Genomic DNA, 26,816 nt, shown 5'->3' with positions numbered 1-26,816 from the left:
AGAAGGACAGATAAAAAGCTTCCAGGACAAAGACTAAAAGAATGTGGAAACACCAAACCAGCCCTATAAGAAATGTTGAAAGGGGCCCTCTAAGCAAAGAGAGAGCCTAAAAGTAAAAGACCAGAAAGGAACAGAGACAATATACAGTAACAGCCACCTTATAGACAATAATGGCATCAAATTCATCTTTCCATAGTTACCCTGAATATAAATGGGCTAAATGCCCCAATCAAAAGACACAGGGTATCTGAATGGATTAAAAAACAAGACCCATAGAGAGGATGTCTGAAAGAAACTCATATTAGACCCAAAGACACCTCCAGAGGTAAAGTGAGGGGGTGGAAAACAACTGACCATGCCAGTCGACATCAAAAGAAAGCTGGGTGGCAATCCTTATATCAGATAAATTAGATGTTAAGCCAAAGACTATACTAACAGATGAGGAAGGACACTGTATCACACTTAAGGGTCTGACCAACAAGAAGATCTAACAATTTTAAATATCTGTGCTCATAACATGGGAGCAGCCAGTTATATAAACCAATTAATAATGAAATCAAAGATATATATCGACAATAATACAATAATGGTAAGGGACTTTAACACCATCCTCAGAGAAACAGATCATCCAAGCAAAAGATCATCAAAGAAATAAAGGCCTTAAATGGCACACTGGGCCAGATGGACATCGCAGATATATTCAGAATATTCCCCTAAAGCAACAGAATACACACTCTTCTCTAGTGCACATGGAACATGCTCCAGAAATCACATCCTGCGTCATGAATCAGGTATCAACTGGTACCAAAAGCTTGGGCTCATTCCTGGCATCTTTTTAGATGACAGTGCTCTGAAGCTAGCACCCAATCACAAGAGGAAAGTTGGAAAGACCTCATATACATGGAAGCTAAAGAGCATCCTACTAAAGAATGAATGGGTCAACCAGGAAATTAAAGAAGAATTTTAAAAATTCATGAAAACAAATAAAATGAAAACACAATGTTCAAAACCTTTGGGACACAGGAAATGCAGTCCTGAGGGGAAAGTATATTGTGATACAAGCCTTTCTCAAGAAACAAGAAAGGTCTCAACTTCAGAGCCTAACCCTACACCTAAAGGAGCTAGAGAAAGAACAGCAAAGAAAGCCTAAACCCAGCAAGAGAAGAGAATTCATAAAGATCAGAGCAGAAATCAATGAAACAGAGACCAAAAGAGCAGTAGAACAAATCGATGAATCCAGGAGCTGGTTCTTTGAAAGAATTAATACGATTAATAAACCCTGGCCAGACTCATCAAAAGAAAAAAAAAGAGAGAAAGGACCCAAATTAATAAAATCATGAATGAAAAAGGAGAGATCACAACCAACACCAAAGAAATACAATCATTGGAACAGATTATGAGCAACTATGTAACAGCAAATGTGACAATCTGGAAGAAATGGATGCATTCCTAGAGACAGATAAACTACCAAAAACAAGCCAGGAAGAAATAGAAAACCTGAACAGACCCATAGTCAGTAAGGAGATTGAAGCAGTCATCAAAAATCTCCCAAAAAACAAGAGCCCAGGGCCAGACAACTTCCCAGGGGGAATTCTACCAATTATTTAAAGAATTAATCTATTCTCCTGAAACTGTTCTAAGAAAGTAGAAATGGAAGGAGAACTTCTAAACTCATTTTATGAGGCCAGCAGGACCTTGATCTAAAACAAAAGACCCCATCAAAAAGGAGAAATACAGACCAGTATCCTTGATGAACCCAGATGTGAAAATTCTCACCAAAATACTAGCCAGTAGAATCCAACAGTGCATTAAAAGGCTTATTAACTGTGACCAGGTGGGATTTATTCCTGGGCTGTAAGTTGGTTTAACATCCACCAATCAATGTGATACAATACATTAACAAAAGAAATAACAAGAACCATATGATACTCTAAATAGATGCTGAATAACATTTGACAAAGTACAACGTCCTTTCTTGATCAAAACTCTTCACTGTGTATGATAGAGGGCCCATACCTCAATATCATCAAAGCCATTTATGAAAAACCCACAGTGAATATCATTCCCAATGGGGAAAAACTGAGAGCTTTTTCTTGAAGATCAGGAACACAGCAGGGCTGTCTACTATCACCACTGATATTCAACATAGTACTAGGAGTCCTAGCCTCAGAAAACAAAAAGAAATACAAAGCATCCAACTTGGCAAAGAAGAAGTCAAACTCTCACTCCTTGCAGCTTGATATGATACTTTATGTGGAAAACCCAAAAGACTCCACTCTGAAACTGCTAGAACTCACACAGGAATTCAGTAAAGTGTCAGGATATAAAACCAATGCAGAGAAATCAGTTCCATTTCTATACACCAACAGCAAGACAGAAGAAAGAGAAATTAAGGAGGTGATCCCATTTACAATTGTACTCACAACCATAAGATACCTAGAAATAAACCTAATCAAAGAGGCAAAGGATATGTACTCAGAAAACTATAAAATACTCATGAAAGAAATTGAGGAAGACACAAAGAAAAACATTCCATGCTTATGGATTGGAAGAACAATATTGAGAAAATGTTTATGCTACCTAAGGGAAACAAGATGGGACTAGGTGGGAGAAATATCATAAGAGATTCTTAATGTCACAAAACAAACAAGGGTTACTGGGGAGGTGTAGGGATAGGGTGTGTTATGGACACTGGGGAGGGTATGGGCTATGGTGAGTCTTGTGAAATGTGTAAGCCTGATGTTCACATACTTGTAGCCCTGGGGCAAATAATACATTATATGTTAATAAACATAATTTTAAAAATAAATAAAATTAAAATATGACTCAGTGGGATTTTACCTGGGAAAGAAAGGTTGAGCCAACATTTAAAAAATAATTCACCATATCAGTAAACTAAAGAAGACCACATGATTATCTTAATAGGTGCAGAATAAAACTTCTGACAAAATTCCACATCTATTCATCTTTAAAACTCTCAGAATACTAGAAATTGAATAATTCTGAAGTGAATAGAGTTCATCCACCAAAAATTTATAGCTAATTTCAAACTGGATGAGGGAGGACTGAATACATTCCCACTAAGTCTGGGTAGAAGGCAAGGCATTTTATCCTCACTATTTCTATCGAGAATTGCACTAGAAGCCTTAGCCAATGTAATAAAAAAAAAGTCAAATGCATACATATTACATAGGAAAAAATAAAATTATATGTGCAGATTATTAAGAAAGGTGAAGATAAAGAAAAAAAACCTCTTTAAAATGCAGTCAGAATGCCCTGAATGGAGAGCTCTCACACACTACCATGCACCTCCCTTTATAGACCATGCTGGAAGAAGTATACCTTGCATATTCCAACAGAAAGAAACTTTATTTTCCTTTTAACTCCATTAAGAAGAGGGAATATTGTTTCCTTGCCCAGCAACAACCCAAGCAATGAAAACTGCCACAAGTCACCCAATGAGAAGTCACCCAAACCCAGAACTGAGGCTCTCTTTCAATGGACTTTTATTCTAGAAAGCCTATTTCAAGTTCCTCCTTTCCTCAATAGAAGTAAGCCCCCTCCTCTCTTTTGTACTCTAGACTTGCTAATGGTTTACCATAGTTTGCATGTTCTGTATTTCAATCCCTTTATGTTCCTAAATAAAATCATTTTGCTAGTAAGCTAACTGGAGATTTTTAAGCTTTATATTACATGGTGTCAGAAATGGGATCCAAAAGCCAAAAGCCTCTGAGAACATAGCCACTTGTGGAATCCTGTGAGGTACCCACTTCAGCCCCTAGTGTTCTCTGCTTCTTTAAGTTATCTTTCTCCTTTTAGTTTGGTAAATTACCTCTCTAAGTCAAGCTCCCTTCCTTTGGTAGAATTCTCCAATTTTATTTGGGATCTGTTTTTATTTCTTGTGAAGGCATCTTCCTTTTGGCAAGTAGTCATTTGTTTTATTTGAGCTTTAAACTAAGATTATGGAATGCTAATCCTCTAAATTCTCTCAGGAGTACCCCCCTTCCAGAATTTTGGTTAGTTTTGTTTTTAAAAATTATGTTCCCTCTTCATGTATATTATTTATTTATTTGTTTATTTATTTATCAATTTGTAAAATTTATTTTTTATTTATTTTCAGCATAACAGTATTCATTATTTTTCCACCACACCCAGTGCTCCATGAAATCCATGCCCTCTATAATATCCACCACCTGGTACCCCAACCTCCCACCTCCCCGCCACTTCAAACCCCTCAGATTGTTTTTCAGAGTCCATAGTCTCTCATGGTTCACCTCCCCTTCCAATTTCCCCCAACTCCCTTCTCCTCTCTAAGTCTCCATGTCCTCCATGCTATTTTTTATGCTTCATAAAATCTATCTATTAAAGACCCAGAACAAATATCATCCTCAATGAGAAAAAGCTTGCAGCATTCCCGTTGAGATCAGGAACAAGACAAGGATGCCTTCTTTCACACTCTTGTTCAACATAGTATTAGAAGTCCTAGCAACAGCAATCAGACAACAAAGAGAAATAAAAGGTATCCAAATTGGTAATGGTAATAGGTAATTGCTAATTGGTAATTCCAATGGTAATTGGAAAACCCAAAAGACTCTACCCCCAAACTACTAGAACTCATACAACAATTCAGCAATGTGGCAGGATACAAAGTTAACGTACAGAAATCAGTGGCTTTCTTATACACTAACAATGAAAATACAGAAAGGTAAATTAGAGAATCAATTCCATTTACTACAGCACCAAGAACCGTAAGATACTTGGGAATAAACCTAACCAAAGAGGTAAAGGATCTGTACTCGAGGAACTATAGAACACTTATGAAAGAAATTGAAGAAGACACAAAAAGATGGAAGACCATTCCATGCTCTTTGATTGGAAGAATAAACATTGTTAAAATGTCTATACTGCCTAGAGCAATCTATACTTTTAATGCCATACCAATCAAAATTCCACCAGTATTCTTCAAAGAGATGGAGCAAATAATCCAAAAATTTGTATGGAATCAGAAGAGACCCCAAATTGCTAAGGAAATGTTGAAAAATAAAAATAAAACTGGGGGCATCACGTTACCTAATTTCAAGCTTTATTACAAAGCTGTGATCACCAAGACAGCATGGTACTGGCATAAAAACAGACACATAGACCAGTGGAACAGAGTAGAGAGTCCATATATGGACCCCTAACTCTATGGCCAAATAATCTTTGACAAAACAGGAAAAAATATATAGTGGAAAAAAGATGGTCTCTTCAATAAATGGTGCTGGGAAAATGGGACAGCTATATGTAGAAGAATGAAACTCGACCATTCTCTTAAACCGTACACAAAGATAAACTCAAAATGGATAAAAGACCTCAATGTGAGACAGGAATCCATCAGAATCCTTCATGCATATTTTTAACTAAATGGACCAACTCAACCAAAAATAATTTATGAGGAATTTTGACCTCACTTGTCTTTCTCAGAACTAAATTAGAACTTTGCTGCTCTAAAATTTGTATTCTGAAGTTGCCTCTTTAACAAATTCCATTTCTAAATTAACCAACATACACAAACAATTGAAAGAAAATAAAAGTGTCTAAGTCCCCTTCTTTCTTTCCTCTACCCTCTTTGTCTCAAGTCCCACCTTGCTTATTTTTTCTGTCTGTCTTGTCTTCATTGTCTCTAGGAGTGTGGCAGCCAACTTGTGCCAATGCTTCACCCTGGCACCATCTTCCTCTTTACCTTCTGTGCTGATCCAATTCCTCTATACCTTCTGCTTCCTCATTTTAGCCTTTTCTCTGAATTTCTTCCCACTTTCTCCTCCCATGAACCTTTTAAAACCTGCCCCTTTAAGTCCAACCTTTTGAGGACTCAAATGTTAACCCCATAATTTCTCATCTATCCTGGACTAAAGCTGAATATGGAGCCATAAATAAATATTTTCCTAAATAATCAAAGAGTCTTACAGATTTGCTGAGAAATTTAATACAGCCAGTTATACTTAACCTGACTTCTCTGACATATCATCTAGTTCACATCCTTGTTCGTGAAGATCATCAGGTCCAGCATTGAATGAAGGCTGCAAATTAAGATAGGCCTGAAAAATCTCTAGAGCTATATTTAGACCCAGATAAGCTCCATGATATTCAAAACATCCCCAAACCCACAACTAAATGTCAATTACAAGTTTTTTTCAGGCTAGCAGCTACTGCTGAAATTGGATTCAAAACTTTTCTTATGGTCTCAACCCCTATATATTTACTTAAAAAACAACAAACCTGACTTTACATTTGGGAAGACCAAGATGACAGCCTTTAAGGTCTTCAAGGAATGCTTAAGATATCCATGTGCCCTTGGAAATCCCAATGAGCAACTTCTCATTTTCCTTTTTGTATATGAAAAAGAAGAAAATGCCTCTGAAATACTCATCCAAAAACACTGGGACTATCATTAACTGATAGAGCATTATAACCAACAGCTAGACCCTATGACACAAAAATACCACCCTTGCCTCAGAGCACTTCTTTCCACCGTCCTTTTGGTTAAGATCACCAAAAAAGTAGTCATGGGATCTCTTTTAACCATCTTTGTTCCCTGTGAAGAAGGCCTACTGAATTCTTATACTCAACACCTTTTAGCCATCCACCTTACCTCCTATGAGATCCTCATGCTAACTACCCCTCATATAACTCTTTCTCACTGTGATATTAACCCTCCCTTCCTTCTTTCCTCCTCTGTGGATGGTGCTCCTTATACCTGTTGACATTTACAGTTCACTTTTTGACGGACTCCTCATGATGACTTATAGGAAATTCATTTGGGTAACACTGACTCTTCATGGCTTACTAAAGGTTCTTATTTAAGGAATGAAAGTGGCAAATATTATGCTGGGTATGTTATTGTAACTCCTTATGATATTGCTGAGGTTGTACCTTTGGCGTTGGCTACTTTATCCCAATAGCTAGTTATATTTTCTCACTCAAGTTTGTACTCCAGGTAAGGATAAAACTATAAACATTTATGCTGATATTAAGACTTTGAGGTAGCTCATTATTTTGTAATGCTATGTAAATAGCAAGGCTTACTTATTTCCAGTTGGGGAAGGGAATAAAAATGGCTCCTATGTCCAAAATTTTTAGATGCTATATTCCTACCAGTCATTTTTGTTTTTATTAAGTACCCTGGAAATTTTAAGCTTGACTCCTTATAAACTAAAAGTATCCAAACTTAGTGATATTTTTGCCAAGAATGAGGTTTTGAAAAGAACCAAGACTAAATCTCTGCCATGGTCCAAAGGGATGTTCCTCCTAATGATAATCTAGAAAACTTGACTAGAGATGCCCAACCAACCCTTGGCTCCTGAAAAGAAAAAAGAAACATTATAGATCTAATAATTGTCAGTTTGATCAAAAGAGAGAGCTGTGATTTGGTTCAAATAACAATCTAGCCCTTCCAGAGATTTTGAAATTCCCATTAATGATCCCTATAAATTAATTAATCATTGGTTTACTCATAAAATAATCTTTATGAATCAATACTGGTGGGGAAATATCAATAAGTGTCTACTTTCCTTGCTGAATCTGCCCAAAATAAAATTGAGGAAAACTTATCTGCACTGCTCCATCACTTTAAATTGCCTGATGGACCATCCGAGGTTTGAGAAATACATCTACCCCCGTTTCATGGATATAAATATGTTTTGGTTATGGTTTAGGTTTTCACGTTTCCTCACTGGACTTAAGCTTTCCTTTGTAGGCGAGGTACTGCCTCTTCTGTACAAATAAAAAAAAATTGCACTAGAAAAAATTATCCCTCAAACTTCATAGTGACTGGGAAATTCATTTCCAAGATTTGAAGCAGATGACAGCTGGAGGAGGTAGCTTTCCCAGGTTGACTGGGCCAGATCTATAGGCTTCTTTCTTGCTGTTGATTCTTACATTATTTTCTCCCTCCTTTTCTTGGAAAGACAATGCTCTTATCCACATTTTACAATTTATTGCAAAAAGGGGAAGCCTTTCTGACTGCTCAGCCTGTCACCGGAAAACTCTGATTGGTTCACAATGATGGAAACCTCTTGGTTTTACCTGTAACCAATTTCTACTTAATCCCAAATGCCACTGTTATTATACCTATAAATTGATGGATGTTACCTACAATGCTAGGATATTATAGCCAGATGTCCCCCTACCTTATTTTAACCTTTCCTTAATCATAACCATGCCAAAATCAGCTAAATATTTCTAACCTTGCTAATCATACAATCTTTGCTCCCCAATTTTTTTCTCCTTCTCTAAATGTTATCTGTCTCCCTGTAGTCAAGGACAATACAGGCTTGGGCACCTGGGTGGCTCAGTGGGTTAAAGCCTCTGCCTTAAGCTCAGGTCATGATCCCAGGGTCCTGGGATTGAGCTCCACATCAGGCTCTCTGCTCAGCAGGGAGCCTGCTCCCTCCTCTTTCTCTGCCTGCCTCTGCCTACTTGTGATCTCTGTCTGTCAAATAAATAAATAAAATCTTTTAAAAAAGAGAACAATACAGGCTAATTCCTTTTTGTAAGAATTTTAGACAAAACCCCTTTAGAATGATGGTCTTTCAGAGAATGTCACCCCAAATCCTTTGGTCCCTGACTTGCAAAGGTCAGTTGCAAAATCCAGCTAATCAATCTATTAATAACCAGACTTTAGCTGGAATCCTCTGCTCTCCATCTGGTTTCATTTTCATCTGCAGTAGACAGCATTTCCCATAGTCATATGAATGCTAAAATAGCTGACGAATTGGAGGTTAATGTTTACTGGGACATTTAACTGTCACTGTTAATATCCATTACAAATCAGAAACCTTCCATTGGTCCACACCATTAAACTTCCATGGCCACCTTAAATAAGAACTTGTAGAGGTGTATATGACTTTAGGTCTGCCTCCATAGAGAAAGACTTTCTCCCCTGGGTTGGTGAGTGACAATAAATATATGATCATAAATTTCTTCCAGCATTGGGAAAGCTAGCTGATTCCATAATCAACCCAACAACAATCACTTGACTCATTGACTACATTAGTTTTGAACAATTTCATAGCCCTTGATTACTTACTTTCTGAGTAAGTAGTTTATGCAATAGACCATGCCACCTTTTGCACATGGATTAATTCCTCTAGGGAAGTAGAAACCCAATTACATAAAAGGAGGGAACAGGCACATTGGCTACAACAAATTGCATTTAACAATTCATGTCCTTTGTTGTCTTTAGCTGGTTATCTTCAGGTGTAGGCTTCTGGTTTAGAACCACTGTAGAAGCAGTATTTGTCATATTGTTTTTGATTCTGCTTTGCATAATCATTTTTAAATGTTGTAGCCATTGCCTGCCAAATCTTTTCATAAGTGATGTACCCAATAAAGCGAGGCTATCTCATTGCTTCAAAATCTCCAGTGCTTATAACTCTGCTAAGATATGGGCTTGGAAATGCTTGGCAAGCCTCCTCCTACATTTCCTTTTACTCAAATGGCCTCCATCATTTCCATTCTGTGCATTTTTCCCTTGACCTGGGACATGATAACCAGGAAAAGTCTTTTCTACCATCAAGAGATTAAACCACTGGGGCACCTGGGTGGCTCAGTGGGTTAAAGCCTCTGCCTTCAGCTTAGGTCATGGTCTCAGGGTCCTGGGATTGAGCCCTGCATCAGGCTTTCTGCTCAGCAGAGAGCCTGCCTCCTCCTCTCTCTGCCTGTGTCTCTGCCTACTTGTGATCTCTGTCAAATAAATAAATAAATAAAATCTTTTTAAAAAGGACATTTAAGAGATGAAACCACTAAATGTAGAAAATTTGACTTTTGATAGTGTGCTTTTGGGTAAGGACTTTGATCAAAAAGGGGAGTGTGAAAACGAATAAAAGAAACATCATTTAAAATGGATCCAGGCAGGGGCACCTGGGTGGCTCAGTGGGTTAAGCCTCTGCCTTCGGCTCAGGTCATGATCCCAGAGTCCTGGGATCGAGCCCCGCATCGGGCTCTCTGCTCGGCAGGAAGCCTGCTTCCTCCTCTCTCTCTCTGCCTGCCTCTCTGCCTACTGCCTACTTGTGATCTCTCTTTCTGTCAAATAAATAAATAAAATCTTAATAAATAAATAAATAAATAAAAATAAAATAAAATAAAAACCTCTTCACAAAAAAAAATAACCAAAATTAAAAGATCTAACTATAAAATTTATTTTTTAAGTTTTAAATTTTAATTCCAGTATAGTTAACATCATGTTGCATTAGCATCAAGAGTACAATAGTGATTAAACAATTCTATACTTCACTCAGTTCTCATCGTGATAAGCATACTCTTTAATTGTATCACCTATTTCACCCTCCCTGCCACCCACCTCCCTTCTGGTAACTATCAGTTTGTTCGCTATAGTTAAGAGTCGGCTTCATGCTGTATCTTTCTTTTTCCCTTTATTCATTTGTTTTCTTTCTTAAATTCCACAATGTAAGTGAAATCATAGGACATTTTTCTTTTGCTGACTGACTTCTTTCACTTAGTATTATACTCTCTAGCTCCATTCATGTTGCTGCAAATGGTGGTATTTCATTCATTCTTTTTTATGGATGAATAATATTCATAAAGTAAAAAATGATAATAACTATAGATTGAACTTTTCAAAATTAAAAGGAACTTATCTGCCAAACGCACTGTTAAGGGAATAAAAAACAAGCCACACTCTGTGGGAAATATTAAAGATTTGTCTCCGTGATGTACAAAGAATAATCAAATTTCAGTAATAAAACTTAAAAAGGGGGGAAATCTGAACACATACTTCAAGAAATATATATGGATGGGAAAGAAACATAAAATGATTCTCAGTATTTGGTCATTAGGGAAATTCACATTAGTACTTAGATGAGAAACCACTATGTATCTGGTAAAGTAAAAATAAACAAAACTGACAATGTCAAATGATAAGGATACAGAACAACAGGAACTCTTTTTCATTGCTAGTGTCAATATGAGATGGTGGACCCACCATTTGGAAAACCTTTCGGTAGTTTCTTACAAAGTTAAACATACACTTACATAGGACTCAGCAATGCTATCCCTAGATGTTTACCCAAGGCAATTGAATAATTGTGTTCACACAAGAACTTGTATGTAAATGTTAAAAGCACTTAATTTATAAATTGCTTAAACTAGAAACTGCCAAGATGTTCTTCAAAGGTGAGTGGTTAAACTGTGGCATACCCATAGTATAGAATGCTATTTAGCAACAAAAAAATTAGAAATTTTAAATACTTTTTACTAACTGAAAAAGACTCAAAAGCATACATATTACATGCACCCCAATGTATACAGCAGCATTATCAACAAAAACAAACTATGGAAAGAGTCCAATTGTCCATCAGTATATATGATGCAATATTACTCAGCCATCAAAAAAAGAATGAAGTCTTGCCCTTTGCAATGATGTGGACAGAACTACAGGGTATTATGTTAAGTGAAATATGTCAGTAAGAGAAAGACATTCTGTATGATTTCACTCATATGTGGAATTTAAGAAATAAAACATAAAATAGGTGAAGGGCAGGAAAAATAAAATAAAAACAGAGAGGGAGGCAAGCCCTACGAGACTCTTAGCTACAGGAAAAAAAACCGAGGGTTTTTGGAAGGGAGCAGGTTAGAGGATGGGCTAAATGGGTGATGGGCATTAAGATGGGCACTTGATGTAATGAGCAACTGGGCATTATATGCATATGATCAGTCACTAAATTCTACCCCTGAAACTAATAATGTACTATATGTTAACTAAATTGAATTTAATTTAAAATTTTTTAAAAAAAGAATTATATAAACCAATGGGGGAAAAAAGGGAGCTAATGTTTTACTGGAAACTAGCTAGAGACCAAAACAATTATACATATGAACATTATATCCTAGTTGGTGAATGTGTTTCTCACTAGGGTACAGATTAAAATTTCTAAAACTACATATATACTAGCATTGAAAAATAATTACAGATAATGACAGTCAGGGTTCTGTCAGAAAAAAGAAGTTACAAATAAGCAAGGGGTAAAAAAGTAGAATGAAGTGGGCAGTGGTAGAATAGAATCAGAGATAGGAACATAAATGCATAAACACAGATACCTACATTACACACAGACACACATGTGAATACATATGCAAACACACACAGATACATACATACAGAAAGCTGAATAGAGTATAGGGAAATTATACTATCTTTGCAATTCTTCTGTAAATCAAATTCTGACAAAGAAAAAATTAAAAGAGACACTGATTGCAAATGACTTCAGCAAGAAAAAAAACCACAGTCCAATATCTTTTTCCTTGGGAGAGTTTTTGGCAATAAGTGCCTGTTTCTCTTCTGGTGTGTCCTTGAATCTTCAGGGTGCCAGCTCCACACTCTGGTCTGTGACAGAGTGCATATGTCTGAGTGGCAGAGATGAGTGTTAGAATGTCCTCTCTTAAAGTCTGTGTTCAAACTTTCTGGGTCCCTACAGTGGCACTGCTTGTGGTAGAGCCTTATGATCTTTTATGAACATAGCTACTGCTATAATCCTTCGTGCCATAAGAACTCAAAGTCACTCAGACTGAGAAGAGGAACAGATGCCATGTGCTCCCTGCCATTCTCTTTATCGTTCTACCTCTCTTCCAAAAGAGTCAATGCCCTCAGACCCTTTTATCTCTAGCCAGTAGAGGAAAAGTTTCCATTTGCTTAAACTGTAAATAGGCACCAGAAGATGCCACAAGTTCCAAAACCATCCAGAATATTATATCTATTTAGATTTAGCTGAAGTTTCTTTTTGTAAGAATATATAAGAAGAGGGACATTTAATTAACCCATTACTTATATTATTACAGGCATGTAACCAGTTCAATATTTTAAGTTAAAAATAATATTGTAGTACCTTAGAGCCAATCAGAAAATTACAACATTCAAGAAGATAAAAAAAAAAAAATTAAGAGCAAGACAATGATGTGTTAACTTATCTAGTGGTTTTTCACTCCTGTACGTCATTTTCAAGTAGAATAGATGGAAGCAAAGGTATATTAGAACGACAAGCCATTATTATGCAAACATCAAAGAATTCCAGATGAAACAGTCTCTAGTAGCATGAACAGATGATGACTTCAGAGAACTTTGGAAAGTTAATGCTGATTTCTTAGAACAGAATGAAAACCCAAGGCTAAGACTGGAGAGCACATCTGGAGAGATAGCTTTCCAGTGAGCAGGCTTTCAAAGAAAATCTTAGAGAAGGATTAATTGTGAAGACAGAACTATCAGAGAACTAGTTTTGAAGAAACTGTGACAATATGACAAAGCTACCTTTGTGAACACCCATACATTTTGCAATTACAAAAGACCCCCTGGGTCTGGGAGAACTGTAAAATTGACTGTGAAATATTGTTCTAGGTGCTTTATATAACTATCCAGTTATTCTATGATTATACTGTTGAGGAAATGGGGGCCTTGAGAAGATGTACAATCAATCAGTAAGTGGCTGAACCAGAATTTGAACCCAAATGGTGATACCCAGGACCATTCCCTAATTCTCCATGTGACCTACTTTCCAAATAGATTTTTATTTCTCCCTCACAGTCATACAGCAAAGGCATTTTCTATTTTGAATCAATATTGTTCATACAAGGGCCTCAATTTTCAAATTGCTCTTTGCCTCAGTAGCCTATTGAGAAAGATGCTTTTCCTATAATAGATACTTGCTTTGTAGCACAGGGTTGAGAGAATATTTAGAGAATAACATTGAGACAAGATATATCAAAGTGCTTTATAAATTCTAAAGTACCAAGGACTGTTAAGAGATAATTTTGGTCTAACAAGGGAGCTACCTTGAACATGTAGAGGGAGGGGTTCATTGTGAGTGATCACATTCCTGAGAATAAGCCAATCTTTTAGGGGAGAGCAGGAACTTTTAGACTAAGGGAATCACAATTAGTTAATAAGTGATACAATTAGGAATCCCATGGCATTGGAGGTTGTTCCTGATACATACTGAGAGGAACTTATTCATCTGAAAAATCTAATCTATTAGGGAAAATTACTTTGCTTCTCTTACAAAAAAAAAAAAAAAGTGAAGATGCTGTATAAATACAGAGGTTGATTTTTATTTCTACTGCATATGCTATTAGAAATTAAAATTCCTTTATCAGCTGGAAGAACTTTAAAAACCTTGCGTTAGTACCAACTAATTAAAATATACAACTAAACCTAAATCATATGAGCAGAGACGAATTAGAATCAATGTCTTTTTTGATTAATCAGAGCTGCTCAAGAACAATCTAATGAATACACTGACTGTAGAGTGCCACTAACGGATGATTATAGTGATGATTTTGTAATTTAATGCTCAAAGACCTGGAATCTCAATATCCATGGGGCCAATAATTTTTGTTATTATTTAGAAGAGTCTCTGGTCTGTCTTTCAGGAGGAAATGTTTTGGAGATATAAGATTGATAGGCAAATATCAATATCATCAGCACACCTTATTAAGCCACAAAAGGAAGAAGGAAGGTTAAAAGCCTGTCATCATTGATGGCATATTTTGAACCAGAATGAAGAGAAAATATGCCTTAAGATATCTTTGAATTGTTTCCTTAAAATACCCACTTGAAAATATATTAAAATGCATGAAAGCAGCTATTTTATGAATCAACCAATCAAATGAATGGGCTTTAGTTCACTGAGAGTGGTTTTTCTCTCCTAAATAGTAATGACTGTTAATTTCTAACCATAGACTCCATCCTCTTTAAGTCCATTTTCACCCTTGGTTTCTGTATTCAGGCAATTACTGAACCTTACTAGTTCTACTCCTAGGGGCACCTGGTGGCTCAGTTGTTAAGCATCTGCCTTCAGCCCAGGTCATGATCCCAGGGTTCTGGAATTGAGCCCTGCATCGGGCTTTCTGCTCAGCAGGAAGCCTGCTTCTCCCTCTTCCACTCCCTCTGTTTGTGTTCCCTCTCTCACTGTCAAATAAATAAATATATATCTTTTTTAATTCTACTCCTGAAAGAGCTCTATAGTACTACATTTGATCTTCTGTTACTGCCACTACTATAGATAAAGGACCCATCAGCTCTTACCAGTCATTTTTCACTAACCTGATCTCTGCATTACCTTCTGCTCTGATTCTCCCTCCCATGCCCCCAGTCTATACTCTAAAGCATTCTGTGGTTCCCATCACTGATAAACTACAAACTCTTTTGGAGGTTATAAAATACCTTGCTAAGTGTGGTCCTGGCCTCTCCAGAAACATGCAGTACCATGACCATTTTCCACACTTCGAACCCATTGCATTCCTCACCATCCTTCAGTCCTCAAATGTTTGGTGGTGATATTTTTGTATTTTATACTTCTGATTCTTACTAATTGGGATTCCTTTAATCCATTTGCCAAAAGTTTCAGGACCTGGATTCCATAATTTCAATTAACCAGTCTATTGATCTTCATCTTTAGTCACTCTCTATCAATGCACACTATGAGCCAATCACTGATTCCTATGTGACATTGACATCCACTTTCTCATTTGTGCAATTATAAGTAATCTTGCTCTTTCCTATTCACAACATTTTGTATCTCATGGTACTTGATGTAGCTCTCTTCCCTTTATATTTATATTTTGTAAAGTTTCATCTCAGTTGTAAAATATTGAGAGGAACTGTGGCTCACCACTCCTTGCATCTATGAAGTGACCATTCATGTCTTAAAATAGAAGATGCTCTGTAAATATGAACTGAGTTTAAATGACTTCAATTGAGATAAAAAAAGAGGATGCTATCCTTTTGGCATCATTTCTTATGCTATACTAAGGATTCCTTCTGTTTACACATAAAATAGAAGATTTTAATCACTCTGGTAATCTCTAACTTGGTAATGAAGGTCATAAATTAAATTTTAAACAAAATTAAAGAAGATAGGATGAAATATAAAATAAAAACATCATCAGAATCTTCCCAGGAAATAATATTCTTGACACCAAATCATGACATTATGGGGCTCAGTTCTTTATTTCTTTCTAGGGCAGCCCCTTGTTTTATGTCCCGAATAGCATTTCCCTAAATAAAACTGCATGAAACAAAATGCCATTATGATTTCTAACATTCATTTCCAGTGAAGTTCCTGTTAGGTTGCAGCTATAACTATGATGGAAGGGGTGTGAGTAAAGCCCGCTGCAGTAATAACTGTGTCTTCATACATCAAGCCAAAGGATTATAGGACAAACATCTACATAGAACAGGAAACTAAATGGAGGGGTAATGCCAGGCTGGCTTTAAAATGTGACAGAAAATAATCAGAACAGGCCTATAATGAAAAGTTAAAGTAAATGCAGAAAGCTTCCTATACATCTAAGCAAGCATTCTAACTTTTTTCTTCTGCATAACTACTTCTAATAGGTACAGTGGTCTTTACTCTATGTTCACTGCTAATGAACACCAGAGACATGAATTTACTCTAAAAGAATGTAAAAAGCATTGGTCTCTTAAATACATACAAATCTTGAAGCTCAAGGGCAGGGTACAGAGATGTAAGAGGAAACACCTTTAAGGTAACTCCTAAATGGAATTCCATTTTCCCCTCTCTTTAACTCTTTTATTCAATAGCTAAATCATAAAATTCAAATTCTTAAAAAGCTCTAAAGTTAGTCCTTGATTCTTCTTCCACATTGTTGCTTCTTTGACTAATTTAATCCCTTATCACTTTTCTAGATTACCGCATTCACTTTCTAACTGATCTCTTTTTCTCCAGTTTTGACACATCCAACACAAAGATGTCACTGTCATGTTTCAAAGTGTCCATAGAAGCATATCATATCCTGACTTTAAAATATCTATGTGATTGCCATCGCTTATAAGGAAGTCTAAATTCTGTGGCAGAGCACCCAACATTCATCAAAGTCAAGAGTTTCAGTGGTCCTTTTTCCCTCATTGCCTTTGTCCCAAGAATTTTTAGGGTCTGGAAATATTGATCTACTTGTGTTTTTCTAGACACACCATCCCCTTTTTGTATTTACTTCCTTAATTGAACTCCTTATTATACCTTTACCTCTGCCACAGCCTCAACTCAGATTAACAATAAGAGACATCAGTTTAAATATAATTTATAGCATGTCCTACATCTGCCTAAACCTCACATTTTCCCATTTATCTCACCATAGAGCAAGTGTTCTTACAAAAGGTCTAAACTGTGTGTTAAGAACTTGCCCCTGGCTACCATCCAGACATCATCTCCAATCACTATCTTGCTCATTTGCTGTTCCTTGAAAATGACTATAGGGTGGAGGATTGAAATGGCAGAGTAGGAAAATCCTGAGCTTGCCTACTCCTTTAGACACACCAAAATCTACAACTACACACCAGAACAACTGTTTCTGATCCATTGACTAATGAATGGATACAGAAGGTATGATATGTATGTATGCGTGTGTGTGTGTATATATATGATATTACTCAGCCATCAAATAGTGAAACTCTTGCCATTTGCAATGATGTGGATGGAGCTAGAGTGTAGTAAGCTAAGTGAATAACTCAGAGATAGACAAATGCCATATGATTTCCCTCGTATGTGGAATTTAAGAACAAAACATATGAACATCAGGGAAGTAAAAAAAAAAAGAGAGAGAGAGAGAGAGAGAGAAAAACAAACTATAAGAGACTCTTAACTATAGAGAACAAACTGAGGGTTGATGGAGAGAAGTGTTGAGGGATGAGCTCAACAAGTGTTGAGGGTACTTGTGATGAGCACTGGGTGTTATATGTAAGTAATAAATCACTAAATTCCCCTCCTGAAGCTATCACTACACTACATGTTAACTAACTAGAATTTAAATAAAAATTTAAAGAAGAAAAAAAAATTGTCTCTGAGAATGAACTGAGAACTTAACAGAACCAATCTTACACAAGTAAGGATATTTAAACAAAAGGCCACATCAAGGAAAAACACAGTCTAGTCAGAACCTCAATCTACTGTGGTAACCCACAGTTAGAAGATATTACAAACATGGAGGTCCTCTCTGAGGGGCAAAGAGTTCAAGTCTCACCTTGGGCACACCCACCCTGGGGACCTGCCTGGAGAAGATAAGGCAGATAAGGCCCCATAAAACCTGGCTTAAAAAATCAATGGGGCTTAACTTTGGAAGATCCAGAGGGCTACAGGAAACTTAGAGTCTACTTTTAAAGATCCTTCACATAAACCCACCTGCTCTGAGATCCAACAGAGATAGCAGTTTGAAAAGTGCCTGGGCCATACATGAAAGAGATTTGTTGACTAATTTTAGGGAATGTCCAGAGAGGCAGGGATCTGTAGAAACTTTCTTAGGGAAGAGAGATGCTGGCTGGTACAGTTTTTGTTACTCTTTTCATACCTAGCTCTCTGGTGCTGGTGGGAGCCATTTCTCACAGTATCCCTCTAACTTCTAACACTCACACTGCCAAATTCCCCTGTAGATTCATCCCACCCAACCCAACTGTCCTGGCCAGGTATCCTTCCCAAGTGCACCCTGCCCTGCCACAGTCATTGGGCAGCCTCAGCCGGCACCAGTAACCGCCCCCCACACACAAAAGGATACCACCATAGGGGGCCAGCCTCAAACACTAGGGTACCTATTACAGTCACAGTAGACCTCACATCAGAGGCATAAGCCACCCAACAACATGTTTATAGCTATGACAGCCAGTCTTCTCAGCCAGATAATATGGGACCAGCCCCACTCACCTGTACACTCATAGCAGTCATGGCCAGTACTCATTGACAGCCACATGGGAGCAGCCCTGCATACCAGTGAGTCTACAATGATGATGGCCTAGACATAATGGAAGGTTGCACCTGTCCTACAGGAGATATTCATGAGGTACCTGGCATAGGTGGCTAGAGAAGTTTGCACTACTAAGCCCCACAGAACACCTTCTACCTATGGAACTCCTTCACGATCAATAAACCAATAACTGATTGACCTAACACATAGAAAGAAACAGAAAAAATAATACCTACTCTTCTCAAAATATTCCAACCCCCCCAAAAAAGTAAGAGGAATGCTTCTAAACTCATTTTATGAGGCCAACATTACCCTAATACCAAAACCAGAAAAAGACACTATGCACACACAAAAAACTACAGGCCAATACATCTGATAAACATAGATGAAAAAATTCTCAACAAAATATTTGAAAATCAATTTCAATAATGTTTTAAAATGATTGCATGTCATAATCAAGTAAGATTCATTGGGGATGCAGAGATGACTTAATATCCATAAATCAACGAATATAAAAAGAAAAAAAATATAAAAAAAAGTGAAAGAAGAATAAAGATCATATAATCATCTCGATAGATGTAGAAAATGCATATGATAACATTTAACCTCCATTTATGTTAAAACTCTCAACAAAGTGGTTATAGAGGAAAGAAACCTCAAATAATTAAGACCCTATATTGAAAACCCATAGCTAACATCATACTTGATGAAAATCTCATAGCTTCTCCTCTCAGATCAGAAAAAAATGTTGCCTATTCTTGCCAATTTTATTCAAGATAGTATTAGATGTTATAACCATAGCAATAAGAGTAGGAAAAAAAATCCAAATTGGAGAAGAAGAAAAACTCTATTTGCAGATGACATATCAGATATTGAAAAACCTGAAGAACCCACCTAAATATTAGCACTAATTCAGTAAAGTTTCAGGATATAAAATTAATATACATAAATACATTACATTTTTATATAAAAATAATGAACTATTGGAAAGATAAATTAAGACAATAATCTGATTTACAATTGCATCAAAGAGAATAATATACTTAGGAATAAATTTAACCAAAAAGGTAAAATACTCATACTCTAAAAACTATAAAACACTGATGAAAGAAATTGAAGAAGACACAAATAAATGAAAAGGTATACTATGTTCATGGACTGAAAATGTTAATGTTTTAACATTGTTTAAATGTCCAAAACAATGTACAGATTAAATGCAATCCCTGTCAAAATACCAATAGCATTTTTCACAAAATAAGAACAAATAGTCCTAAAATTTGTACAGAGCCACAAAGACCCTGAATAGCCAAAGCAATTAAAAAAAAAAAAAAGCAGGGGGTATCATGCTTCCTGATTTCAAACTATACTAAGAAGTTACAATAATCAAAATAGTATGGTACTGACACAAAAATAGACACAGATCAATAGAACTGAGTAGAGTCTGGGGGGAGGGGAATACCTCCACACTTAGATTATCAATAAATCTTCAAAAGGAAGCAAGACTATACAATGAGGAAAAGATAGTATCTTAAATAAATGGTGTTGGAAAAACTGGACAACTTCACACTACAGAATGAAACTGAATTATTTTCTTACACTATATACAAAAATTAACTCCAAATGGATTAGATTTAATTGAAAGATTTATAAAACATAAAACGTCTAGCAGATAGACAGGAACTATTGGTCATCAGTCTTAGCAATATTTTTTGGATCTGTTTTCTCAGGCAACAGCAACACAAGCAAAGGTAAACAAATAGGACTGCAAGAAACTAAAAAAAAAAAAAAAAAAAGGTTTTTAATAGTGATAAAAACCATCATCAAAATGAAAATGCAACCTACTGAATGGGAGAAGATACTTGTAAATGATACTACCAATAAGGAATCAATGCCCAAAATACATAAAGAACTCATGTAACTCAGTATCAGAAAAAAAAAAACAAATAATACAACTTTAAAAAATGAAGAGACAGGGCTCCTTGGGGGCTCAGTTGGCTATGCACCTGACTTTGGCTCAGGTCATGATCCAAGGGTCTTGGGAACAAACCCTTCACCAGGCCCCCTGATCAGTAGAAAGTCTGCTTCTCCCTCTACCTCTCCCCCTGGCTTGTGCTTCTCTCTCACTCACTCACTCACCCTCTCTCAAACAAACAAAATCTTTTTAAAAAATGGACATAAAATCTGAATAAACATTTCTCCAAAGAAAACATACAGATGGGGAAAAAGGAGCAAGATGGTGGAGGAGTAGGAAACCTAAATATCGAGTCCCAGGAATTCAGCTAGATAGTTATCAAACCATTCTAAACACCTATAACCTCAACAGAAGATTGAAGAGAAGAAGAGCAGCAATTCTAGGAACAGAAAAGTGATGACTTTCTGGAAGATAGGTAAAGAGAAGTGAATTTGAGGTGATATACAAGAAGAGAAACTTTGGGGGGGAGGAGCTGGCTCCAGGCAAGCAGTAGAGCAGAGGAATACGAAATCCGAACTTTTAGAAATCTGCTCCACTGACAGATATTGCTACAGAGGGTTAGTGTGGGGTGGAGCCCTCCCAGAGACAGTGTAGTCTCAGGACCCATGGGGTCACAGAAAGACCAGGGGTATCTGAGTGTGGCAGAGCTCACAGGGATCAGAGTGGGGAAGCTGGCTCCAGAAATAGAGTTGAGGAGTGAGCTTGCAGCTCGGGCCTACCTTAAACTGTGAACCAAGGCACAGTTGGGCCTCTGCCCTTTGAACAGGACCCTACAAGTGGCAGATCCACTTCATCCTCTTCCTTCATCTTCTGGGAGGAGCAACATGGGAGTGTGCTGCATAAATCTGCTGGGTTTAGAGACTCCAAATGGGGCTGTGCACCAGACATAGGAATGCTCGTTCACAGGCTGGGGGAACATGGAGTGTGGCTGGAGACCATGGAGACAGGAGTGACTGACTGCTTTTCTCGTAGGTGCACTGAGGAGTGGGACCCTGAGCTCTTGGCTCATCTGGTTGGAAGATTAGGAGGCTGCAGCATTATTTGTAAGAGCCAAGGTATGGAAACAATTCAAGTATCCATTGACAAATAAATGAATAAAGAAGATGTCATACACACACACACACACACACACACTCACACACATACACACTGGTATATTACTCAGCTATAAATAGAATGAGTTCTTCCCATTTAATGATAATGTGGATGGACCTAGAGGATATTATGCTAAATGAAATACATCAGAGAAAGACAAATAGTATATGATTTCACTTATGTGGAATCTATAAAAAAGTAAAAAAAAAAAAAAAGTGCAGAAAGAGAACCATAAAGACAGAGAACTAACTGGTGGCTGAGGGGATGTGGGAATGGGAGAAATGGGTTCAGGGGAGCAGGCTTCTAGTTGTGGAATGAATAAGTCATAGGGATAAAAGAAACAGCATAGGGAATATAGTTACTGCTATTATAATAGCATCATAAGGGAACAGATGATAGCTACACTCATGGTGAGCATGACATATAAACTTGAATCACTATATTGCATACCTGAACTAATGAAATCTTGTATGTCATCTATACTTAAATTTAAAGAAAGAGAGAGAGGAAGGAGGAGCAAAAGGAGAAGCAGGAAGAGGAAGAAGGCCAGGAAGGAGAAGAAGAAATGGAAAGAACACTCAAGGCCCAGATGGCTTTATTGGTAAACTGGGCTAGATATTTAAAGATGAAACAATGCTAATTCTACAAAAACTCTTCCACAAATTAGAAGAGGAGGGAACACATGTCAGCTCATCTTACATTGTTACCAAAAAATATAAAAATACATTTTTGTAAGAAACTTAAACTAGAATTCAATATTCCTTGAGAACATAGACTCCAGAATCTTCAACTTGTTATTATCATATAAATTATTCCATACATAAAAATAAAAATATGGGAGGGAGGAAGCAAGATGGCAGAGGATTAGGAAACTGAAATGGCATTAAGTCCCAGGAATTCATCTAGATAGTTATCAAACCATTCTGAACACCTACAAACTCAACAGGAGATAGAAGAGAAGAAGAGCAGCAATTCTAGGAACAGAAAATTGACCACTTTCCCAAAGGTAGGATGTGTGGTGAGGTGTATCTGAAGAGATGGGAAGATAAAATGCAGGGGGAGGGGCCAGCTCCCAGGAAGCAGTGGAGCAGTGGAGCACAAAATCAACTTTTAGAAGTGTTTTCCACTGAGGGACAGATGCTCCAGAAGCTAAGCAGGGGGTAGGGCCCTCATGGGAACAGTGTGGCCTCAGGTCCCACTGGATCACAGAAAGATTGTGGGTGTCTGAGTGTGGCAGAGCTCCCAGGTATCACAGCAGGGAGGCGGGCTAAAGAGACAGAACCAAGGAGTGAGTTCTCAGCTTGGGGTTACCTTAAACCATGATCCAAGGCACAGTCAAGCCACTGCTCTTTGAGCAGGGACCCCATAAGTGGCAGATCAAGAGAGACCCTCCTTCCTCCTCTGGGAGGAGCAATGTAGGAGCATGTTGCAGGAATCTGCTGGGTTTGGAGACTCCAAACAGGGCTGTGTGCCAGAGATAGAAATGCTCCCTCACAGGCTGGGTGAGCTTGGAGTGTGGCGGGAGACCAGGGAGATGGTAAGGAATGACATCTTTTCTCTAAGGGTGCACTGAGGAGTGAGACCTTGAGCTCTCAGCTCCTCTGGGCCAGAGATTGGGAGGCTGCCATTTTCATTCCCATCCTCCAGAGCTCTATGGAAAGCATTCAGGGATCAAAACTACCGAGACTAAACTCAAGCAGATTACTTAGCCTGGCCTCTGGCAAGGGTAGTGCAATTCCTCCTTGGACAAAGATGTTTGAGAATCACTGCAACAGGGCCCTCCCACAGAAGATCAACAAGAACATCCCTCCAGGACCAAGTCACTGATCAATGAAAACTCCAGAGCGAGGGGAATACAACACAAAGAATTCATGGTTTTTTTTCCCCATGGTCCCTTAGACTTTCAAAGTTAAATTTTTTTAGTTTTATTTTTTTCATATTCTATTTTTAAAGTTTTCCTCTTTCCTATTTTAACTTTTTTTTTTATCAATACCTTTAAAAAACTTTTAAAATTTTTGTTCTAATAGTCATATTCTAACCCTTCATTGTATTTAGCCTTATTTTTTATGTACATATAGGTTTTTCTTTCTTTAAAATTTTGGGATACAGTTTCTTCTACCAGACCAAAATAAACTTTAAATCTAGTACATGGATTTGCTCTATTCTTAACCAGATCACATTCTAGCCTCTTTTTTTTTTTTTTTTTTTTTTTTGCTTGATTGTTTTTATTCAAATAGCTTCCTATTTTGTCAATCCTTTTTTTAAGAAGCTTTTTAAAATTTTCATCTTTGCCATCATATTCCATCCCTTCATTTTATTTACACTTATATCTGTGTGTGTGTGTGTGTTCATATATATTTTCTTTCTTTTCAATTTTGTGAGGCAATTTTTTTCTAATACACCAAATTACACCAAAATTAAGGGATCAAGGGTGTGGCTCTGTTTGATTTACCAATTTGTGATACACACACACACACTCACACCCTCATGTCCCCTTGCCACCCCTCCCCCATTTCGGGTCTCTTCCAATTTGGTTAGTGTATATTTTCCTGGGGCCTTTACTACACTTTAAGTATTTTCTTCTCTCATTCATCAATTCTTATCTAGATAAAATGATAAGGCAGAAAAACTAAACTCAAAAAGAGGAACAACAGGGAGTACTGATGAATAGGGACCTAATCAATATGGACATTAGTAAGATGGCAGAACTAGAGTTCACAATAACAATTATCAAAGTCCTAGCTGGGCTTGAAAAAAGCATAGAAGATACTAGAGAATTCCTTTCTGGAGAAATAAAAGAACTAAGAATTAAAGTTGAAATAAAAGCTATTAATGAGGTACAGTAAGAAATGGAGGCTCTTACACCTAGGCTAAATGAGGCAGAAGAGAGAATTAGTGATTTAGAAGACCAAATGATGGGGGAGAAAAAAGCTGAGAAAAAGAGAGATAAACAACTATGACCCCTGAGGGAAAAATTCAAGAGATAAGTGATACCATAAGATAAAACAATATTAGAATAATTAGGATCCCAGAAGAAGAAGAAAGAGAAGGGGGGGGAAGAAGGTATATTGGAGCAAACTATAGCAGAGAATTTCCCTAATTTGCTGATAGGACAAACATCAAAATCCAGGAGGCACTGAGAACCCTCCTCAAAAATCAATAAAAATAGGTCAACACCCTGTCATCAAATACTAAAACTGACAAGTCTCAGTGACAAAGAGAAAATCCTGAAAGCAGCTTGGGACAAGAGGTCTCTAACATACAATGATGGAAATATTAGATTGGCAGCAAACCTATCCACAGAGACCTAGCAGGCCAGAAGGGACTGGCATTCAGAGCACTAAAGGAGAAAAATATGCAACCAGAATACTACATCCCACTAGCCTGTCATTGAAAATAGAAGAAGAGATAAAAAGCTTCCAGGACAAACAAAAACTAAAAGAATGTGGAAATACCAAATGAGCCCTATGAGAAATATTGAAAGGGGTTCTTTAAGCAAAGAGAGAGCCTAAAAGTAAAAGACCAGAAAGGAACAGAGACAATATACAGTAACAGCCACCTTATAGACAATAATGGCATCAAATTCATCTTTCCATAGTTACCCTGAATATAAATGGGCTAAATGCCCCAATCAAAAGACACAGGGTATCTGAATGGATTAAAAAACAAGACCCAGGGCGCCTGGGTGGCTCAGTGGGTTAAGCCGCTGCCTTCGGCTCAGGTCATGATCTCGGGGTCCTGGGATCGAGTCCCGCATCGGGCTCTCTGCTTGGCGGGGAGCCTGCTTCCCTCTCTCTCTCTCTCTCTGCCTGCCTCTCCATCTACTTGTGATTTCTCTCTGTCAAATAAATAAATAAAATCTTTAAAAAAAAAAAAACAAAAAAAAACAAAAAAAAAACAAGACCCATAGAGAGGATGTCTGAAAGAAACTCATATTAGACCCAAAGACACCTCCAGAGGTAAAGTGAGGGGTGGAAAACAACTGACCATGCCAGTCGACATCAAAAGAAAGCTGGGTGGCAATCCTTATATCAGATAAATTAGATGTTAAGCCAAAGACTATACTAACAGATGAAGAAGGACACTGTATCACCCTTAAGGGTCTGTCCAACAAGAAGATCTAACAATTTTAAATATCTGTGCTCCTAACATGGGAGCAGCCAGTTATATAAACCAATTAATAATGAAATCAAAGATATATATTGACAATAATACAATAATGGTAGGGGACTTTAACACCATCCTCAGAGAAACAGACAGATCATCCAAGCAAAAGATCATCAAAGAAATAAAGGCCTTAAATGGCACACTGGGCCAGATGGACATCGCAGATATATTCAGAATACTCCCCTAAAGCAACAGAATACACACTCTTCTCTAGTGCACATGGAACATGCTCCAGAAATCACATCCTGCGTCATGAATCAGGTATCAACTGGTACCAAAAGCTTGGGCTCATTCCTGGCATCTTTTTAGATGACAGTGCTCTGAAGCTAGCACCCAATCACAAGAGGAAAGTTGGAAAGACCTCATATACATGGAAGCTAAAGAGCATCCTACTAAAGAACGAATGGGTCAACCAGGAAATTAAAGAAGAATTTTAAAAATTCATGAAAACAAATAAAATGAAAACACAATGTTCAAAACCTTTGGGACACAGGAAATGCGGTCCTGAGGGGAAAGTATATTGTGATACAAGCCTTTCTCAAGAAACAAGAAAGGTCTCAACTTCAGAGCCTAACCCTACACCTAAAGGAGCTAGAGAAAGAACAGCAAAGAAAGCCTAAACCCAGCAAGAGAAGAGAATTCATAAAGATCAGAGCAGAAATCAATGAAACAGAGACCAAAAGAGCAGTAGAACAAATCGATGAATCCAGGAGCTGGTTCTTTGAAAGAATTAATACGATTAATAAACCCTGGCCAGACTCATCAAAAGAAAAAAAAAGAGAGAAAGGACCCAAATTAATAAAATCATGAATGAAAAAGGAGAGATCACAACCAACACCAA

This window comes from Mustela nigripes, chromosome 8 (assembly GCF_022355385.1).
Source record: "Mustela nigripes isolate SB6536 chromosome 8, MUSNIG.SB6536, whole genome shotgun sequence".
Lineage (NCBI taxonomy): Eukaryota > Metazoa > Chordata > Mammalia > Carnivora > Mustelidae > Mustela > Mustela nigripes.
Note: the sequence above shows the minus strand (reverse complement) of the source record.